The following is a 20600-nucleotide window of genomic DNA, read 5'->3' as shown; positions in this document are numbered from 1 at the left end:
GGGATCGTAATCGGCTGGACAACTGTAGTCATAGACAAAGCTTTACAGAAGTGTTTCCCAACCCTGTTCCTGAAGGCGCTACACATTTTCAAACTCTTCCTAATCAAACATCAGCTGTTCACTTGAGACTCCAGGACCTGAAACGGAAAATGTGTAGGCCTACTTTTGATTTTCCTCCAAAAACAGGGTTTGGATACGCTATACAGGGATTGCAAGAGTAAAGGTTAGTTAGGATCTTGTTCTGTGGCTGTAAGGTAGTTTACATGATTACTGGCACTGAACCTTTCAGAAAGATTCATGAGTTTTGAGGCAGGTAGTAGAAACCTTTAACTATGTTCCTAATGCTGTTTGATTTACCTTGGAAGTCTGTGTTAGAGCTGGGAATGACGTCAAACACGTGGACCATGCTCCAGTAGAGAGGTCAAAAAAACGGAGATAAACAAGTCCATTGTTAGCAATAATAGTCAATTAAAAACACATAAAAAGTGGTATTTTGCACAGATAACGCCGTAGTATCATGTCCACAAATAGAGTTTGGATAGTACTGTGTGCACCACAGAGTAGGCATGGGTCGGTATGAGATTTTGACGGTATGATAATAACCTTAAGCAAAAATATCACGGTATCACTGGTATGAGACAGTGGATGGTTGGTTTGCTGCTAGAGCTACTGCTGCCCTAAAAAGATGAAAAATAAAGACTGACATCTTTTTTTAACCTACATCTGTAATTACAGTTATTTAATTTTAGTTATATAATTCAATTCATATACATATAATTTCATATCATTTAGTTATATAATTTCAAATACATAATTTGATTTAATAATAACCCAATTTGAAGCAAAAATGGAATGTTCCGACTATCTTTGTGGAATTATGCTACATGCCTGAATGAAGCAAACAGCAGAAGCTCTGAATGAGATGCAGATTCACTTTCTGACAGCAGGAGGCGCTTCTGGAACACGAGATACAGTGTTTCCTTGGTTACCGCCGTAAACAAAGCAGCACTGCTGAAACTGCTTTAATATGAATTATACAGAGACGAGATGAAAAGAAAATACCATGTAAACTTTTCTGAAGACAGTCAGTTCCCCTCAGAAACACATTCATATAAACCCCCAAATCAATATTGAGGATTTTCTTCCAATAGTTTGTGCATCATGAACAGTGAGTGATCTGCCTGCTACAGTATTTTTCTCTGTGCGTCCGTCTTCAACGTCTTTGGCCTGTGTTAACGGGTGTTTACAGACTTCATATGTTCACATAAATTACATTTTGGAAAACGATTGCATTGCAACGCAGCTTGTGCAAGTTCAGAACAGAGACAAGTTGCTTGCAATAAGACAAAAAAAGGCCAGTTGCCGATCGCGTAAGTTCCAGGGAAGCTCCTTAAGTTCGGTCGTCCTGCACACACATGTGACTATGGTGTGAGGGTGTGTTTATAGGTTAGCAGATACAAATAGCTCATTCAGAGCAACAGTGCCTCCGAAATTTCCAAATGAGCTGAGATAATTAATGAGAGAGAGAGAGGTGTCTAATAGAGAGCTGGCAAATGACTGGAGCTGGTGGGCTGGAGAAGGTAAAAGAGGGATGAGTGAGTGAGAGAACAGAGATTGTTCAGTCTCTGCCAGTGGGGGGTGCCCTCAGGATGTGATTTCCTCTTATTTCTTTATTTATTTATACATTTCGCTCTTACGTAGTCAGTGACTGAGATTGGCTGGGATTTTATTCAATCCCAGGAATCCCCACGGTTGCCTGCGGGAAAGGCAATAATGTAGCCCTCGATTGACCTCTTCTTCCACTAACATCTCCCTCATGCTCTGCTCTCACGGTAGATTAGCCCCTACTGCTAACTTTAGCCCGGCCGACACCAAAGGTAAAACACCTCCAAATCACTACCTGACCTGCGAGCGAGTTATCCAGCTGTGGAACAAAAACTGCTAGAAGCGTAATGGTACTACCATGCTGAGAAGCAATACGGGGGATATACGTACTGTTGCAGGGTTTATTTGTTTTAAGGTCTATATGCTACTCCTTGCTGCTTTGAAGTCTACAAGGATTAAGTCCTGATACAAAAATATAGTTGTTTCGCCACCTGGAATTATCCTAATGAGACTTCTGGGTCTTTTAGAGCAGGTCTTTATTTGTTTGGCTTTGAGGACTGATTTCATGAATGTTGATGTGGATTAAAGCTGCAGAGACTTTGCAGTGAGTGAATGGGGACCAGTTTGACTGGTTGAGCTGGTTTCCTGATAATCGTTGCTTCACACTACAACGAATGAACACGTCTAGCAACCGTACACTTTGTCAGCTCTCTGTGAACTGTTTGTTCTCATGCATGTTGTGTTATCTTTACTGAACGATATTTACAGCATTCCTGGCCATTTGATTCGGTTGTGGCTGCTGTAGCCAAATTTATAAAGGCAGCATTTTGTTTTGTGCATGTTATCAGTAAAACATATTTTGCGCTTTGACAAGAAGTCAAAATAAACTTCTGTTTACTTTATCAGTGTTAGGGATGTACATTTCGGTTATTTTTCCTAACCGACCACTGACACTCGTTAACCGATTGTTTAGTTGCTTCCACTGTTAGAAGGAAAAAATTCAAGTGATTGCGCCGGCGCCGCATGCGCGCACAGTTAGCCATTGCTACCTTGACAATACAGCCTGTTCATTATCATAATAAAATACAGTCAGTCAAAAATATGGGGAAAAAAAACACACGGCTCAGTTTAAATATGTAGTAAAATCTGTGCCGTTAAGCGTTATCACCGCACCGCCGTGATGTTAAACATTTTGTTTTACGTGGATATTGGAACGCGAGTGAAGTATACATAATAAATAATTTGCCATTCAAATACATAGATGAAGTACATAAATAATAATTTGCTATTCAAATACATCGCGAATATGGAAACATTTGGTTTTGTGTGGAATGAGAGAACCAACGTTGGTTTCAGTTTCGTTTTAGCCTAAATGAATTCGTTTTGGCTTGTCGTTTATATTGCTATAGCTTCTTATATTTTTAATTCTTGTTCTTTTCTAAATACTGTTAATTTGTTGTGGAGTGAGGGGAACTAAAATAGCCTAGCTATGTTTACAGTGTTTGTTATAATGTTTGTAAACATTTCGCGTCGGCATTAGGCCTATTTCTGATGAAATAATAAAATGCAACTTATAGGCTACGCGACTTATGTTTTTTTCCCCTCTAAGAAACACATTTTTTTATACGCGTAGGGTATTTTAACCATGCAGGAAATCTTTTTAAATATTTTGATAAATTACTGAAAAAAAAAAAAAATAAAAAATGTTTAAACCGTTTAACTGATTGTATTAATCGGTCAAAATTCTATACGGTCGGTTAATGGTTAACTGGTTAAAATGAACATCCCTAATCAGTGTACATTATTCCAAAGAATAAAATGGTATTTTTAAATCCTTCTTAAATGTAACTTTCAATGTCACTGAAGCCATACACGTATAATGTGCAGGAATACTGATATTACTAGTACTTTTCTAAAACCTTGTTAATGGTTTAAGCAGTACCTTGTCAGTCCAGGTTTAGAATAACCTTCAAAACACAGTTGCTAAAACACCTGTACAATACAACCAAGACCGGTGATGCAGTTAAACACATTTTACTAGAGCAATAATTGATGATAGCTGCTTGTTATCTGCTGTCTGTTACTGATGGTTGGCTCAGTTGTAGATGTTAAAGCAGGGGTTCTCAAACTTTTTGACTTGATGGGTCTCTAATGTCCAAAATATTCCAAGGCCCTTCTCCATATATTATATGGAAGATATTTCATATGTAGTTAAGACAAAGCTTCTTTTCTTTTTAAAAAAAAATTTTTTTTTTTTTTTTAATCAATAGAACTCAGTGTTGATGTATTAAATTAACCACAATTCATTTTCAAGAGGTAAAAATAGTTACTGAGGGAAAATTAATGTTTACATCTTGATTTTTTTTTTAGAGTAATTAAAGTTAGATTATTTTAATGTTTGAAAGGGATTGTTCACCCAAAAAAGAAAACTGTCATAATTTACTCACTCTAATGTTTCAAACTTTATTTTCTTTTCTTCTGTTGAACAAAAAAAAAATATATATATTTTGAAGACTGTCAGTAACCAAACAGATGCTGGTAGCCATTGACTTTCATAGTAGGAAAAAATACTGTGGAAATCAAAGGCTACCAGCAACTGTTTGGTTACCAACTTTAAAAAGTAACTTTGTGTTCAACAGAAGAAACTTTTACAGGGTTGGAACCATAGATATATATACATAGATGCCTCATTAGCGACTGTTTCTATGGGCTGCTATACGTAAGCCGTCCGCCATATTGTAACGGTCAACTTGACGTCATTCACCATAGTAATCACTGAATATTCGAAAGATGCCACAATCCTGCACAGAACGGCTCAACGGCTCTGTGAAAACCTACAGTATGGTGAATGACTTCAAGTTGACCGTTCCAAGATGGCGTGCCTAGAGCCGTCGAATGGGGCATCTATACATATCTATGGTTGGACCAACATGAGAGAGGGCTGGAGTGATCTTGTCATCTTGTGGCCCCCTTGGATGTTTGCTGAGGCCCCTGTTGGGCCCTGAAGCCCTGGTTAGGAGCCACTGTGTTAAAGGGGCATCAGTCCTTTTATTTTACCAGTACGCCACACAACCACAGTTCACTGTGCCCTATATAACCTGCTGCATTGATGCTTTTAAATGAAGTCTTACTGCTGTAAATGAGAAGCCGCATTCTGTGATTGGCAATTATATTGACAACAAAAATAATTGGACTTGTGGGTTCTTGTTGGCAAGATTCTACCTTCAGACAGCTTTTCATGAGCTTGCATTTGTCTTACTTAATACCCATTTGGCATATTTCTCCGTTGACGCACTCTGGTTTACCATAATGTCTCTGTCATATGTACGCTGATACGCGCCAAGATGGAGAAGGACAGAAAGCTGGAGCCGATCTGATTCCGGGGAGGATCTGAATCCAAAAAAACTGATTCCCCAGATTGCGTTTTCATCGGAAAAAAAGATTCAGAAAGACTGGGCATCTTTTGCCGTGATCCTGATTAATTAGTTTTGAATTATGTTTTTTCTTTTTCATTTCCCAAATTAATCACAATGCAGTGCGGTTCATATCAGTCGAGGATCAAATCAAATCCTCTTCCATTTGGTTGATGATAATGGTGTTTATGTCTGCATATACGAGCGACAGAGATCTGGCGCGGGGAGCTTTCCAATAGCCTGGGATTTCAATTATGGGACGCCCTGGAAGTGATATATCCTCTCTGTGTGCGCGAGAGAACATGAACGCTCCCTCCAGTCGCTTCTAATCTCCTCCAGTTCCTTTCTAACGGCCTTTTGTGGCCCTTCCTCAAAGTGCGGCTAATCCCAAGCAGTGTCCGCCTCCCCTCTGTACTCCTAAACTCTGCTGTGACTTCAGGGGTCCGTCACCCTCAGCCCCTCGCTTCCCCCGCTGCTTTTATATCTCTCTCTCTCTTTCCCGGTCAATATCCTCAGCGTCCTGTAAGTGCTCCGTTTGAATCGTCACTTAAACTTTTGTCCATAATCTTTTGCCAGCATCTTATTCCGAGATGCATATTAAGTCAATGTGCTCGGGCCTGGAGGGGAAGGTCACATGGTAGTCAGACGCTCGCTCGTTTTTTCCCGCTTCCTCCCAGTGGAAAGGTTTTATGGAGTAGTAATTCTGACTCAGAGGGGCCCGGCCCGTTGGGAATGCGAGAGAGACGCTACGAGAAAATGGGACTGGAATATACTGTGTGTATGTAACGATTCAATAGATTGAGATGCATCCTCAAAATCTCATGCCGTTTTTTTTTTTTTGTCTCTGTGAAAATGTGTACATATACAATTATTTAATATCTGTCGAATGTACATCAGGGCAACATGCTTGCGCATTTTCCCAGTATGTTTTCGACTATTTAAAAAAAAAAAAAATTTTACGAAAAATTCTCAAATTATAATTTTAAATTGGTTTTACTAATTTACAGATCATTCTTACAAAGACTAGTTTAAGATATGTTCTCAAAATTGTGTACATGTATTTTAACTCTTTCCCTGCCAGCCTCTGTCATAATTTCCACACATTTTTCATGGCCCCCAGAATATTTTGTTGTATGAATATTTAAACATGCAATATGTCAATAGAAAAAACAGAGCCTCTTCTTTTAAACAATCAATCAAACAATAACCTTCTATTTTAGCTTCATGCGTTTTTTTTATCAACTTGAATATGGGTAAGTTTCATGAAAAAAAAAAAGCAACATTGTGAATTATTATTTTATTTTTTTAAAATCGTGTTTCTGTAAAATACTACATCTGAAACCGATTCGGAACGATTATCAAAACATAGATGGAATAGATTGCTTCCGTCAACACATTCAAAGCTTCACAGTCCTAAACTACTTCCTGAATCGACATTTCATTCGGTAACATTAAGGTTAATGTTTGATGATTGCGTTATTTTACATATGCATCTGCTTGCATACACGATTGCTTGTTTCTGCTGCTTCTTCGCTGTGCTTGGATCCAGGGATTTAGTACTCTTTCAGAAGATGTGTAATAGCGCCACCTACCGTATAACAGTAAAGCTCGTAAAATTTTGTCAATGGCGGGAAAAGAGTTAATTAAAAATAGTTAATTAAAACAAGTATTTAGTTATGTAAGTTGCTGCAAAAATTGAGTTTTGTATGAATCACTGTGATGAAAGCAGATAGATATTTAGTAGGGAAAGAGGGTGTCAAGATGGATTGAAGTGACACTGGGCCATTTTCACACAGGAACCCCAGCGGCTGACATCATTTCAAGACCACCCGCATTTTTCCCCAGCATTCCCACCCTGACAGAGCGCCAGTGCCAAGTGCTCCAGTACTGTCAGATGTCTGCGGCTCTTTCCATCCGTCTTTCCTCTCCCTTTCTGCCCTGTTCCTTTTCACTTAGTTTCCCATCTAACAGCATTGTCCTTGTTGTGGTTCCCTGTTTCTCTTACTCTCTCTTTGTTGTGCAGTCTGGTTTCACGGAGTGGTGTATTTATGCTTCTCTTTTTTTTTACTTGTAGCTTTTATATTAATAGTGTTGCTAAGGCAAGCTTGACTGTTATACTCGCGAACACTTGGCGTTAGTAATTGTAGCTCATTCCTGCACTCTTTGTACTACATGAATGATGCCTCAGAAAATGTGGTTTGAGTATAGTTATAGTATTTTACTAAAATATGAAAGTAATCAGACTTAAGGTTTTTGCTTGGTGGAGATGAATAGGACTGGTATGGAAGCCCATTTCCACCATGGAATAAAAAAATAAAATAATTGTGACTTATTTCACAGACTTTATTTCTTAAAATGTAGAGTTTATATTGCTCAACTTATGACTTTTTTTTTTCTCAGAAATGTTTAATATAAATTTGCTATTGTGAAAAAACAAATCAGAATTGCAAGATGTTAACTCGGAATTGCAGTGGATAAACTCAGGATTGTGAGGAATAAAGTCAAAGTTTTGTTGCAGTTTTTGTTGAAGGAGGGTCCTAAGTCATATAGGGCTGCAACAAACGATTATTTTGATGCAACCCTCTACATTTATTCCGCTCTATCAATGTGCATTCTGCTCATTTACCGCTCATGCTCACCGGAAAAGCTAAGTCCGCTCAAATAACGCGCCGACAAGAAATTTCTATGTACTTGTTCTTATTTGCAATACTGGGCAACGCTGGTAAAATCTCGTTCACTGATCTGCTCCCCGCTATGCTCTGCTGATAATAATAGCTTTGTCAGGGTTTTTATATTTTTATACATGTTTACTTGACATTTCTTTAAACACAACCATAATTTCTATTCAATTCCCACTGATTTTTACTCGATCTGATGAGCATTAACTCATATTACGCGATCAAATCTCTATGAATGAATGAATGGCAGAGACGCGCGTTTTCCTTTACCACACACACACTGAAGCGCGCGTGACGCTCGCGGTGATTACAGCGTCTGCCGTCTCAATGAGGACATAAACACATGAACAACATCTCCACAACTGCTCTGAGAGTCACTTCATGATCGTTTCACCGTTTCATTTGAGTAAAACTATCCCAGCGTCTGCCGTCTCAATGAGGACATAAACACACGAACAACATCTCCAGAACTGCTCTGAGAGTCACTTCATGAGCGTTTCACCGTTTCATTTGAGTAAAACTAGCGTCATATCATATACTCACAGAAATTAAAAGGTATTCACGGCAACCCGTCAAAATAAAAGTCTGGTTTAATTTGAAGACATTGCAGCAGAAATATATTGCTATTGTTCAGCAGAATGTACATACTACTACTACTACTACTACTAAAATTATGAAAACTTTATTGTTTAATGAATGATCACACAACCATGTTTAATTTTAATAGTAAATCCCCTTTGTTTGCCAAAAAGTTTAATTTTCAATAATTTAAAGATTAAATGATATTTTATGCCTTCATTTGATAACATTAATATATGCAATTTCAGCAATAAAAATGTTCATTTTTCTAAAAAGGAAACAAATTACTTGTTCATTTTAAGAGACCTGTCTTATTTTCTCTTGTATATTTAGTATTGCTCTTTAATAAAGAAAAAAAATCGTCTTATCTGATTACTCGATTAATCGATGGAATTTTCGGTAGAACACTCGATTACTAAAATATTCGATAGCTTCAGCCCTAATCATTAAGTAGCTCCACACTGGAGAGCTGCTTTATAACAGAAAATCAACTTGTAATTCTAATTGAACGCAACACTGACTCTGGTTTTTCATGTTTAATACTGTAAAGCTGCTTGATTTAAGGCTATCTATTGCATAACATACTATATAAATAAATGTGACGTGACTTTACTGGAGTACCAAACCGCAGAGCTCGTGCAAACATCAACGTGAAGCTTGTGGTTGCAACAAAGTGGTTGCCGAGCAACACACAGAAGTAAACAAAGGTGTATGTTTGTAGAGTTAGTAATTTACAACAGCTTCGAACGCGGCTCAACCAATCAGAATCAAGGACTGGAACTATCAGTTTTATAAATTTTATTTTATTATTTAAAACAAGCAAATTACATCAGTAGGACAAAAACAATAGAACAAAGGTACAAATTAAAGTAAAAGTTTCAGGTACAGTAGATTTATTTAACATGTAGCAAGAAATACTATAGAATTGAATAATCAAATATATATAAAAAATAAAACTGCATCGTCTTCACTGTAGAAATATAATAATTTGATTCCTATTAAAGAAGGTTCCTGTTTCTATTACAAAAATGATTAATCTTTTTTTTTTTTTTTTTTTTTAAACATTTGTAGTTCCTCAGAAACGTTGTGGTTGCAACAAAGTGGTTGCCGAGCAACACACAGAAGTAAACAAAGGTGTATGTTTGTAGAGTAATTTACAACAGCTTCGAACGCGGCTCAACCAGTCAGAATCAAGGACTGGAACTATCAGTTTTATAAATTTTATTTTATTTAAAACAAGCAAATTACATCAGTAGGACAAAAACAATAGAACAAAGGTACAAATTAAAGTGAAAGTTTCAGGTACAGTAGATTTATTTAACATGTAGCAAGAAATACTATAGAATTGAAAAATCAAGTATATATAAAAAATAAAACTGCATCGTCTTCACTGTAGAAATATAATTCTCTCGTTCACACACCCACTCTCAGCCCTCCATTCCCCCTCCCTCGCTCTCTCTCGCTCTCTCTCTCTCTCTCTCTCAGCGCTCCTGCTCGGCTGACGGCAGCACAAAGGCCGTATCTCACTGCAGCACTTGCGCGCTCTCTCTCTCTCTCTCTCTCTCTGTCTTTCCCTCCACTGCCTCTCCCATTATTCCTGTTTTTCCTCGTCTTTCCTCTTCCATACTTTTCTGAATTGCATCAATCCAGTGTTCTTATTGAGTTGCTTTTTCTTGTAGGTTTGCAGATGTATTTAGAATTTAGAACCTGTTCTTATTTGGAACTATTTCCGGTTTTTAAACTGACTGGGTGGTGTGGCAAAATGTACCATGTGATGGTAAGAAATGTCAACTGGAAGATTCTGCTGTGCTGTTTACATTCTGAATAAAATAAGAGTAGCCTAAATGAGATGAAGTATCTTTCATTTGTAAAATGTTTAATCATTGTCAATTAAAGTCATTATTAAAAGGTTGCGTGGAAAAAAAAAACTTACACAAAAATAATTTTATTTTGAGAGAAAATGCAGCTGTTAAATTGTTTTTTTTTTGTTTGTTTTTTTTTTAATAATTTTTTTACTTAAGCAGACGGAAAATTGCATTGAAATGCTTATAAAGCATACTTATGTGCCAGTTCATAAGTACATGTTTGTTCTTCAAAAGTACTAAAAGAGTAATGATTTTATATTCTTTATTTAACTAGGAAAATCTTATTGAGATATTACTATCTTCTTCCAGAAAGCCCTGGTCAAAATGACAGCACATTATTTCACACAAAACAAATCATAAAACAACGTTATAACAAATACTCATATATATGGTCGCTAAATAAGGTAAACTCAAGAAACAATTACAGGTTTCCTGTTTGCAGACAAATGTTTAAAGGTGGAATCTGAGTACATTTTGCAATTCTTTCTAAACCCAAAGATCATGAAAAAAAAAGAGCAAATTTACCAAATTCCGAGCAAACCCTTGGGACTTTCAACTAGGGCTGGGCGATATGATGATATCACAATACATTTTTTTTTCTTCACATCAGTCGATATGAATATCATGATAAATGTCACATTTTTATTTCTTTCAAGTTTAAAGGCAGATTTTTGCTCCAAAGTGAAAGTTGTAGAAACCAGACCATTAAACTACTCTTTATGGTCAGAACACGACAAACACTTCATGTTTTTGAATTCTTTACACTTTTCCAGTCTTTTTTCCTTAAAATAAATATATTCTTAAAAAAAATTATTTATTAGTTTCTGCATGTTCTGTGTAATATTGTTTCAAATCAAGAAACAGGGTTGTGTTGCCTGATAATATTAATAATACTATTATCTTCATATAAAAAAAATGTATTTATTAGTTTCTGCATGTTCCGAGTAATATTGTTTCAAATCAAGAAACAGGTTTGTTTTGCCTGATAATATTAATACTATTGCTTTTTTTTTATCTCTTAGAAATACACATTTGATGGTAGTAGTAGTAGTAGTAGTAGCTTGAGTTAGGATGCAGAAGTAAATTTGTTCATTATCAAAATCTGTAGAAATTGTAGCAACCATTTTTATATGGTGAAATTTCATTATTCTGTTTTTTTTTTAATTTTATTTTATTTTATTAACCATTGGTCTTCCATAGTAGCATACATTTAGATCATGATAACCACAGAAAGAATAGCTACAGAATCTGAATTGTAACCAGAATCCCATCCCTGTTTGCAGATCTGAGTTCTCTGGTCTCTTGTGCTCAGTCTGCATCTCCAGCAGTTTCTCCACGCTCATGTCTGCGGCCCCGCGCTCGGCTCTGACTCTGGGGCCGCTCTGCTGTGGGAGGGGCGTTGCTCTGGAGAAGATGAGGCAGACAGGCTGTTTTTTTTTCCTTCTTTTTTTTCTGTGTCAGGCACCCAGCCCCCCAGTATCCACCTCTCCTCCCTTCTCCGTCCCTCTGTTTCCACCCAGATGGGTGGCTGCCTCCCTTACCGAAGCATCTGTGGTTCCCGCTACTATTGTGACCCACACAATAGACCCCCAATGCAGTCACACAGAGACCCCCTCCCGCCAGCGTCAAACACCAGAGATCCATCCAGATGCACGTGAATAGATGTTGTTATTTACAGCTCTGATGGAGGTGCCTGTATAATGCGATCGCGTTTGGTTTACAAAATTATTCAGTGCGTCACCGAAGGGTATTTTTTACATTTGAACATATTTGATCTAGTGCAGTTATTATTAACCAAAAAAGGATGAGAAATGCCAAAAGACACAGAGCGTTTGTTAGACTTTGGCTCGGCGGCTCCAGCTTTGATTGGTTTACTGCTAAATCCAATCACAGACATTCAATCACTCTTAGAGAGACTGACCGTGGCATATAGCGCAACAGTCGGCTTCCGGAAAAATCCCATTCATTTTCCCCATGGATAAATTGAGTTGTAGTGATTAATGTGTAAGAGGTTTCAAGACACGCCAGGAGCTCTGAGGTTAAGTGATGATGTATGTTTCTGTAAAAGCCTGTAGTCAGTGTGATTTCAACTCGCTGAAGACATTTTCGGGAATTAAAAAAAAAAACCTTTCTAAAAATGTGCTAAATTGCAGAATTCCACATGAAGAACTTCATTACCCATAATACTACAGAAAAATCCACCAATCAGAGAGGTTGCTGTTACCATGGAAACACTGTGCCAAAAGTAGCAGTCCCATAAAACATTGGAGATGAATGGCATAATCGTGTCGGTCTCCCTACAGTCAAACAACTTAGGTTGGTAATATATTTTTAAATATTTTGTAATAAACTACATTTAATCCTGGATATATTGCAGTAGTTTAAATTGTCATTTGCAGTGTTTCATAGGATGAGTAGATTATCCATTATAAATAGCTTTAAATTAGTGCTGCAACAACTGTTCGATGAAGTCATAACAATAATTGATATTAATTTTAAAGTAATCGATAATGAAAATAATCAACAATGAATTAGATTTGATGTAATGTATTTAATTAAATTCAGAAAATAAAAAATGCATTTTAACCTGATTAAAGGAATAATCAATCGGTTATCAAAATATTTGTTAGTCGCAGACCTGCTTTGAATCATATGTTGAGGTGTGATTGATCTCTGAGCTGGTTAATTTGGTTTATGGCTTATACTCTTCATTCATTAATTTTCAGACGTTTATGGAGGAAAAAGGGAAAAATACTACAAATATGTCCAAAGAGCCAAATGCTCTGCTGAGAACGCCTAGCTATGAGCGCTTGTGAGTATGATACAGAATATTTGCGGAAATAATGTTTGCAAAATTTCATTCGCGATGTGTATGCCACATTATTTTTCATATCTGTATTAGTCTGGCAATCCCATCTGGACAGTAACATGAGTTAGATAATCAGATTACTTTTTCAAGTAACTAGTAAAGTAACACATTACTTTTATATTTACAATTAAATATTAGTTACTTTTTCTAATAAGTAACTCCAGTTGCTTTGTTTCCAGTTTATTCACGACAGCTCTCCTGTCCCATGTTGAGAAAAATGCAGAGGCACTTCCTTCAGCCTGAGGCTTATTAATTGCTCTTTAGGTGTGAAAGGGCCTTTACAGTTGGCAAAAATATAAACTTTGTGTTTTTGTTATTAAAAACAAATAAGCAAGCCTGGCCCAGGTGACAAATACTAATGCAAAAGTAACACAATGCATTACTTTCCATAAAAAGTAACCAAGTAATGCAATTAATTACTTTTTTTTTAATGGAGTTACGCAATATTGTAATGCATTACTTTTAAAAGTAACTTTCCACAACACTGCTCTGAGACAAGCAATATATTAACTTATTGTTGTTCAGTCGTAGTATAAGTAGCATGTGACGGTTGGACGGTGTGGTATTTGCCTCGCCCTTCCTCCACTGTAAATGGACAGCTAAATAAAAAGTGACAGTGAGCGCTGCGTTTTACCCAAAGTTGAATGTTCCTCAACACTTGGTGCCGAGAAGAAAAAAAAACGGCGAGCACTCAGCGTGAAAAAGACGCTCAGAGCCTCATTACGCTACTTGCGTTTTAAACAATGCAGCTTTCCTATTGAAAACAATTTAAAAAATACGCTAGCCTTAAAAAAAAAAAAAAAAAAACTTTGGTAGACACTAGGGCTGCCAAAAAAATTCGAATTTCGTATATCCGTCGAGTTTAAAATAAAAATCCACACTTTATATCTGCGTCAGGCTGCGTTATCAGTGGCACACGAGATGCGATGACGATGTAAGTGTCGTTGCATTGTAATGTTTTTCTTAGTCTATCCAGTTGAACCCACTAGATCAAAATCTTAAAATTCAAAATATTGCGTGAAAGAGAACATCAATGCGGAGATGTTATTTACGTCAAAACTGAAACCAAGCCGTTCGCATATTTATCGCATTTTCTAGAGGGACATCTGTCACCGTTGCACTCATGTCTCGCACAAGAGAGCCACATGTTTAGAAAGTCATATAAAATTAATGCAAGTTCAACTTAAAAAAAAAAACATGTCTCGAGACTTTATGACAGTTTTTCACCATCCTACTGCATCTCATGTTTTTAAATGAAAAATTGCTCTTTGTGATTGGTTTTCGGTCCTTTGTATTAAACTATACATGCATACATGATGCTGTTTTGTTTATAGTTTAAGTAACTTAATTATATATGTTAAACATTATATATGTATAAACATTTTTTTTAAACACTATGCACTTTTTTCAAAGTTTTTTTACTTTTTTTAATATTTTGCTCGATGCGCCCTCTTGTGGCCTCAGGAGAGAAGCCAAAAGCTTTTTCCCCCCTAACTGAAATTATGCCTTTTAAATTCGAATATAATTCGAATATTGATAATATTTAAGTACAAAATTCAAATTTAGTTTTTCAGCCAATTTGACAGCCCTAGTAGACACGCACTCTAAGACTGATGCCGTCACTTACACTTTGTCGCCTTCATCGACCGCAGCTTGTAACCTGTAACGTCACGCTTGTGTTTGGTACTAAAGCAGAAAAGATCGACAGCAGTGTGCGCAGTCTCAATCACATCAGTGTTTATGTATTCCAGGCCTCTCTGTTATTATCATTGTGGGCTGTGCATCAGTACTCAGAAGTGACCACTGCGATTAATCACAAAAACCATAATTCTGTGACTTGATCTATTTTTGTATTACTTAAACATTTCACAACGATTGAAATTCATTAATGACTATGTGCCAAAAGGAGGCTTAATATTTTATTTGTGATTCATCAGAGAGTAGTTTTGCGTCAGCGCTCTTCATGGTGACTTTGAGTCCGGGGCAGCACTCCAGAGGAGATTAGGGGGCGTTCACATCAGACACCGCACCAAGACCACTTCTTGAAATGCTTTTTTGAGAAGCGTTATTTAATAGGAGTATTTATAACTTGGCACAAAATGCTGAAAAAAAACGAGATGCAATGCAACCGCCAGTTTATCTGTTGAGCATCTGAGTCCAGAAAATTGCCCTAGAAAAGGACCCCTTGACTTGAGGATAAGACCCTGAGTGTGAACAGAGACGGAGTCTTCACTGTTTAACAGCCTCAGTGTAGAGTTCAACTCACCCATCACTGTTACAGCTCAGCTGATGCAGTAACAGACTGAGAGAAGCACTAGGTCATGATATATCGTGACTGTTTTAGTAACATTTGCTGCGTGTTTCAGAGCGAAGCATGGCACTGCACACACGGGAAGCTCACTATCAGGTGTTTTCAGTGTCTCATCGGTTCACAGTCACATGTGCTCTGAGTTTGGGTTTGGCACCGTTTGGGAATTCAGCATGCATCAACCATCTTTCCAAATGTGTAACGAGAAACTGGCCATTGTCAACAAAAGAGGAGCTTTATGGCCTCCCTGTCTACCAAAATAAAAATCTGATGCCTTAATATTGAAAAATAAATTAAGCCATAAATATTAATTGAGTTGTTTTTATTTCACGGTGAAATATTACAATAGTATTGTCTTTTGTTTAATATTTATATAAATTATTATTATTTACAATCGCAATTGCAATTTGTATCATTAATTGCAACTTGTTTTTTTGTTTAGTAGTGCTTACTCATGCAAACGTCACAGCCAGGTGTACTGTAAAATAAATGTATTATTATTATTTTTGTATATATTTATATATTGTTTTTCTTACTAGATTTATTTTACAGTGAAATATTACAATATTATTTTAATATTTATATAACTAATATTTATTATTATTATTTAAAATCATAATTGCAATTTGTATCATTAATTGCAACTATTTTTTTGTTTATTAGTGCTTGCTCATGCAAATGCCACAGCCAGTTGTACTGTAAAATATATTATTATTGTATTTTTCTTACTCAATTTATTTTACAGTGAAATATTACAATAACATTCTTATCTTGTTTGATGTTTATTGTTATTATTATTAATATTACAAGATTACTTAGCCCTACAAACAAGCACAGCAAACTTTCCCAGTCACATTTCAAATTTCCCCAAACTGCACAGCCGTAGTTGGTGGTGCTCACCCATTAAAACGTCACGGTCACAGTGCTGTGAATGGTTGCCATTGCTTGGTGGTTGCTAGTCTGGTGTGGGCGGTTGCTAGGTTGTTCTGGGTGCTTTCCAGAAGGATGCTCACTAACACGAGTCCAAAGAGCCCACTCATAAATCCCTACGGTGCTCTGCTGTCTAGAATATGACTGGAAGATCAATGGGTGCCAATCAAAGAGGGATCCACAGAGCCTGATTGCATCCTTTGTTCACATCCCTAACCCTAATATCAGCAGCAGCAGCGGTGCCTGGCTCTGCCTCTGTGTGTGCTGAGAGGGAAGCAGTAATGGCCGCTGGTCGAGGCCGCTCCTCTCACAGTCAGTGGGCTGCTGGCTCCCCCTCATGGCTGACATCTGCACAGCCGCTGTTCACTATGTTGGGGACGCTTCTACCCCAAATCCTGCTCTGATTTGGTTGTGAAGAGCAAGAATTAGTGGCTTTGTAATCGTACAGTTAATCTGCTCTGTGTGAGTGAACACATCCGGGCCAGTGTGTCGTTGAGCTTCAGCGGTGTTTGTTGATTGACGTGTGTGTGTGTGTGTGTGTGTGTGAACGACTGCGCCGTGACCTCAGCGCTGGGGGAGGGGCGTCGCGACTTTGCAATAATGTGTCAAGCACGTGGAGACAGTTGCTATGGCAACCTCACCGATGCAGCTGTGTGTGTGTGTTCCTGTCCTCCTTTCCTCTCTCCTCTCTTCCTCATTCTGCCGTTTTGACAGCAGATGAATGGGTGTGTGTGTGTGTGTGAACCAGAGAAAGGCGTCCCAGGCCGGCGAGGGTCACAGAGTCTGTGACTGTGTTTCACCGCCGTCTTATCTCTGACAGGATTTCCCTTCAGCTCATCACAAACAGCATCAGAATAGAGTTTAGAAACGACTCCTTAGAGTTTCTCACTGTGGTGAAACAACATGGCTGCCGTAGAGACAACTCACTGGCCTGTTTTATGATAGAAACATGATGTTTTTAGACTAACTGAAGTCACTGCTTCTGCAAATCTTGTTGGAACTGCAGAAGTGTTTTAAATAGACTAGATTTTGTGTGTTTTGAGAGCTGACAGACAGGCTAGCGCTGGCGCTAATTTGAGCATAAAATGGCTGCCACACAGATACCAGCCTCTCTTATAGTATTTTTAGAGACATTGAGCATATTTAGACTGTTTTATTTATTTATTTTAGGATGATCTTTTGGCCTCATTTGTGAATTATATGTGCTGTCAGGGGCTGTATTTAGCAGCTTTGTGCTATGCTAACAGTGAACTCTTATAATGTTTCACAAGTCAACAAAACCATTTGTGTTTGAGGGTTTTTGTTGTTGCTCAGCAGAATGTGGCTTTTGCTGCTGGCAGATGTTTTTACAATAAGCATAGTTTCTGCATAAATAGCATAGGCCACACATTACAGTGTTAATATTGTAAAACTATTATAAATTATGAGATCTCTTTCAAATATTGTTAAAGCTGGAATACATATGACTTTTAAAGTCTGAACATATTTTCAAACACTAAGCATCATACTTTGTGAATGGTCACAGGAAAAAAAATTAGGCCCTGTTGAAAACAAACTTTCCCAGTCACATTTCAAATTTCCCCAAACTGCACAGCCGTAGTTGGTGGTGCTCACCCATTAAAACGTCACGGTCACAGTGCTGTGAATGGTTGCCATTGCTTGGTGGTTGCTAGTCTGGTGTGGGCGGTTGCTAGGTTGTTCTGGGTGCTTTCCAGAAGGATGCTCACTAACACGAGTCCAAAGAGCCCACTCATAAATCCCTACGGTGCTCTGCTGTCTAGAATATGACTGGAGGCAATGGGTGCCAATCAAAGAGGGATCCACAGAGCCTGATTGCATTAAAGCTGGAATACATATGACTTTTAAAGTCTGAACATATTTTCAAACACTAAGCATCATACTTTGTGAATGGTCACAGGAAAAAAAATTAGGCCCTGTTGAAAAAGGGGCCAAAAGTTGAAAGCAGTCTAAGCAGTTTGGCTGGTTTAAGCTGGTCTTCCAGCCCGTTCATAGCTGGTTTTAGATGGGTTTTGACCACTTCTGTAGCTGGCCAGGGTGGGAGAACAGCTAAGCAGCTCTGGCTTTTTATTGTTTATTTATTTATTTATTTATTTTTTCTGAAGACAAATGACAGTGTGTTTTGAAATTGGCTCAAAATATCATATACGTTTGATTGTCAACGACTGAATGAACTAGGGCTGTATAACTGAGGCCGATGCTAAACGAATCTTGATGCATAGCCTACGATACATTAAAGATGCATTCGAAGCAGCTACCGATGCGGTGCAATATGATTTCGATTTGATTGAACACAATGCGATGCAATGGAAAAAATATGATGCTATGCAATTCATTATGGTACAGATAGTTCACTATTGGAGAATATTATTGGTCGCTCTCTAAATAATAAAAGTATAGCGCATTTACTAATAATTATATTAAATCGTTTTTTACCGAAATGCCAACTTGTATCCGATGCACACTTTTTTTTTTTTTAAATCGATACATTGCATCTTTTATGCCGATGCACTGATGTGGTGAATCTTAACATAAATACACACACATACATGTATATATTTAAGAAATATATGTAATATATATTTAGATTTTTATTTTGGAATCGATTAATCGCGATAAATTGATTTTACAGCCCTAGAATCAACTCACTGAACTGAAATCTGTCAACTCCGACTGACCAAAATCTGCAGACTCTGAGTTTTTTGCAACCAACGTGGACTTCTCTGGACTGTGAATCGGGGCAAAAGTCATGTAGCGTGCTCCAGTTTTAAGAAGCAGATTTGTGCATTTGTTTTGAAGCTCAGCCAGAGAGAGAGAGAGAGAGAGAGAGTCTGTCTGTGAACTCGTGCTGCGGTCAGTGTGGTGCATCGCTCTGGTCAGACAGTGTAACGTGTTGCTCTCGTGCCCTGACCTGAGCCGCTGCTCTTGACCTCTGTGTCGTCAGGAGAGTCCCGGGTCAGACAGGTTCATGTGACGCTCCTGTCGGGACTGAAGGGTTTAATGACTGGTCAGATGACTGGTCAGATGATAGCGGAGTGAAGCCACAGTTAAAGAGTGTGATCAGCTATTTTTCTGTTATCTCACTGTGCTTTGTTTTTGATGGGATGTCTCAGTTTTTCCGAGTTAGTTTGAACTCTCTTCAGATTAAATATTAAGGTCACCGTAATCGAGCATTCTAGCACTGAGCCTACATTTACAAGACAACTTTGTCGATTTTCAACCAGCTTTGTCAGTAGTATATGTAAATGAACTTTCTCCATGTTACCTGCACACAAAAGTCACACACACTTTGCTACATCTGGCAGAACAAATGATTGTTCATTTACATAATCTGCTGTCATTTACATGTACTACTGACAATGTAACTGTACAAAGCTAGCTGAAAATTGGCAAAGTTATCCTTTAAGTTCACTTAAGCTACGGTTCAAATTTATCAAATACATTTATGAATGTATTTGATCAACTTGCAGTAAGAACAGTAAATTTGGGGGAACATTATTGCCGTTTATAAACCTATTTTCTATTTGAACATATTATAAAACGTAATTTATTCCTGCGATGCAAAGCTGAGTTTTCAGCATCATGACTCCAGTCTTCAGTGTCACATGATCCTTTAGAAATCAGTCTAATATGCTGATTTGCTGCTCAAGAAACATTTCTGATTATTATAGTTGTTTCTTATTTTTGTGGAAGCCATGATAATTTTTTTCCAGCATTCTTTGAATAGACAGTTAAAATGGACAGTATTAATTTAATATAGAAATCTTTTGTAACATAAGTCAAAATGTATTTGCACAAAGGCAATTTAATTTTGAATGCTGCAAAACAGGTTTCTCTATGTAAATGAACTTTGATTTGTTTACCCAATCATATATAGGCTCAGATGAAATCAGCTGATTTATTGTGTGTGCATTTTTTTGTTTTGATTTTGGAGGAAAACCTTGAGCATTTCTATCAGTGAATTTATGCATGGTTAAATGTATTAAACAGAGCAAAAAGTACTGTAATTATATTTATGGCAAATGCATTATCAAACCCGTCAAAGTATTTAATGATCTACAAAGTCCTTGGACATTTTTGTGGGTTAGTTTGCAATGCTGTTCATATGCTAATGTGAACATGAATGTGACGGCATTGTTTTCTGAAAAGCCTTGCATTTATTTGACATTAATGGCAAAGGTACAGAGTTTGGTGACGTAACGTAAACTCAAGTGTCTGGACAGACTTAACCGTTAATCGTCAGGCAAATGAATTTGTAACAATCCTTAGGTGAATTGCAGAAGTTTCCTGAATGTGATTTGTTGTTGGGTTTGTACACACACACACACACACACA

At 37.4% G+C, this 20600-nt stretch overlaps 1 protein-coding gene across 3 annotated transcripts in view; it reads left to right on the top strand.

Moving 5' to 3' along the window:
- Positions 1-20600, top strand: part of LOC107712599 (AT-rich interactive domain-containing protein 1A-like) — a 73695-nt gene that overhangs the window by 26307 nt on the left and 26788 nt on the right. The window lies entirely within an intron of this gene.

This window comes from Sinocyclocheilus rhinocerous, unplaced genomic scaffold (assembly GCF_001515625.1).
Source record: "Sinocyclocheilus rhinocerous isolate Xijiao unplaced genomic scaffold, SAMN03320098_v1.1 scaffold628, whole genome shotgun sequence".
Classification (NCBI taxonomy): domain Eukaryota; kingdom Metazoa; phylum Chordata; class Actinopteri; order Cypriniformes; family Cyprinidae; genus Sinocyclocheilus; species Sinocyclocheilus rhinocerous.
Note: the sequence above shows the minus strand (reverse complement) of the source record. Positions and strands in the feature narration are given on the sequence as shown.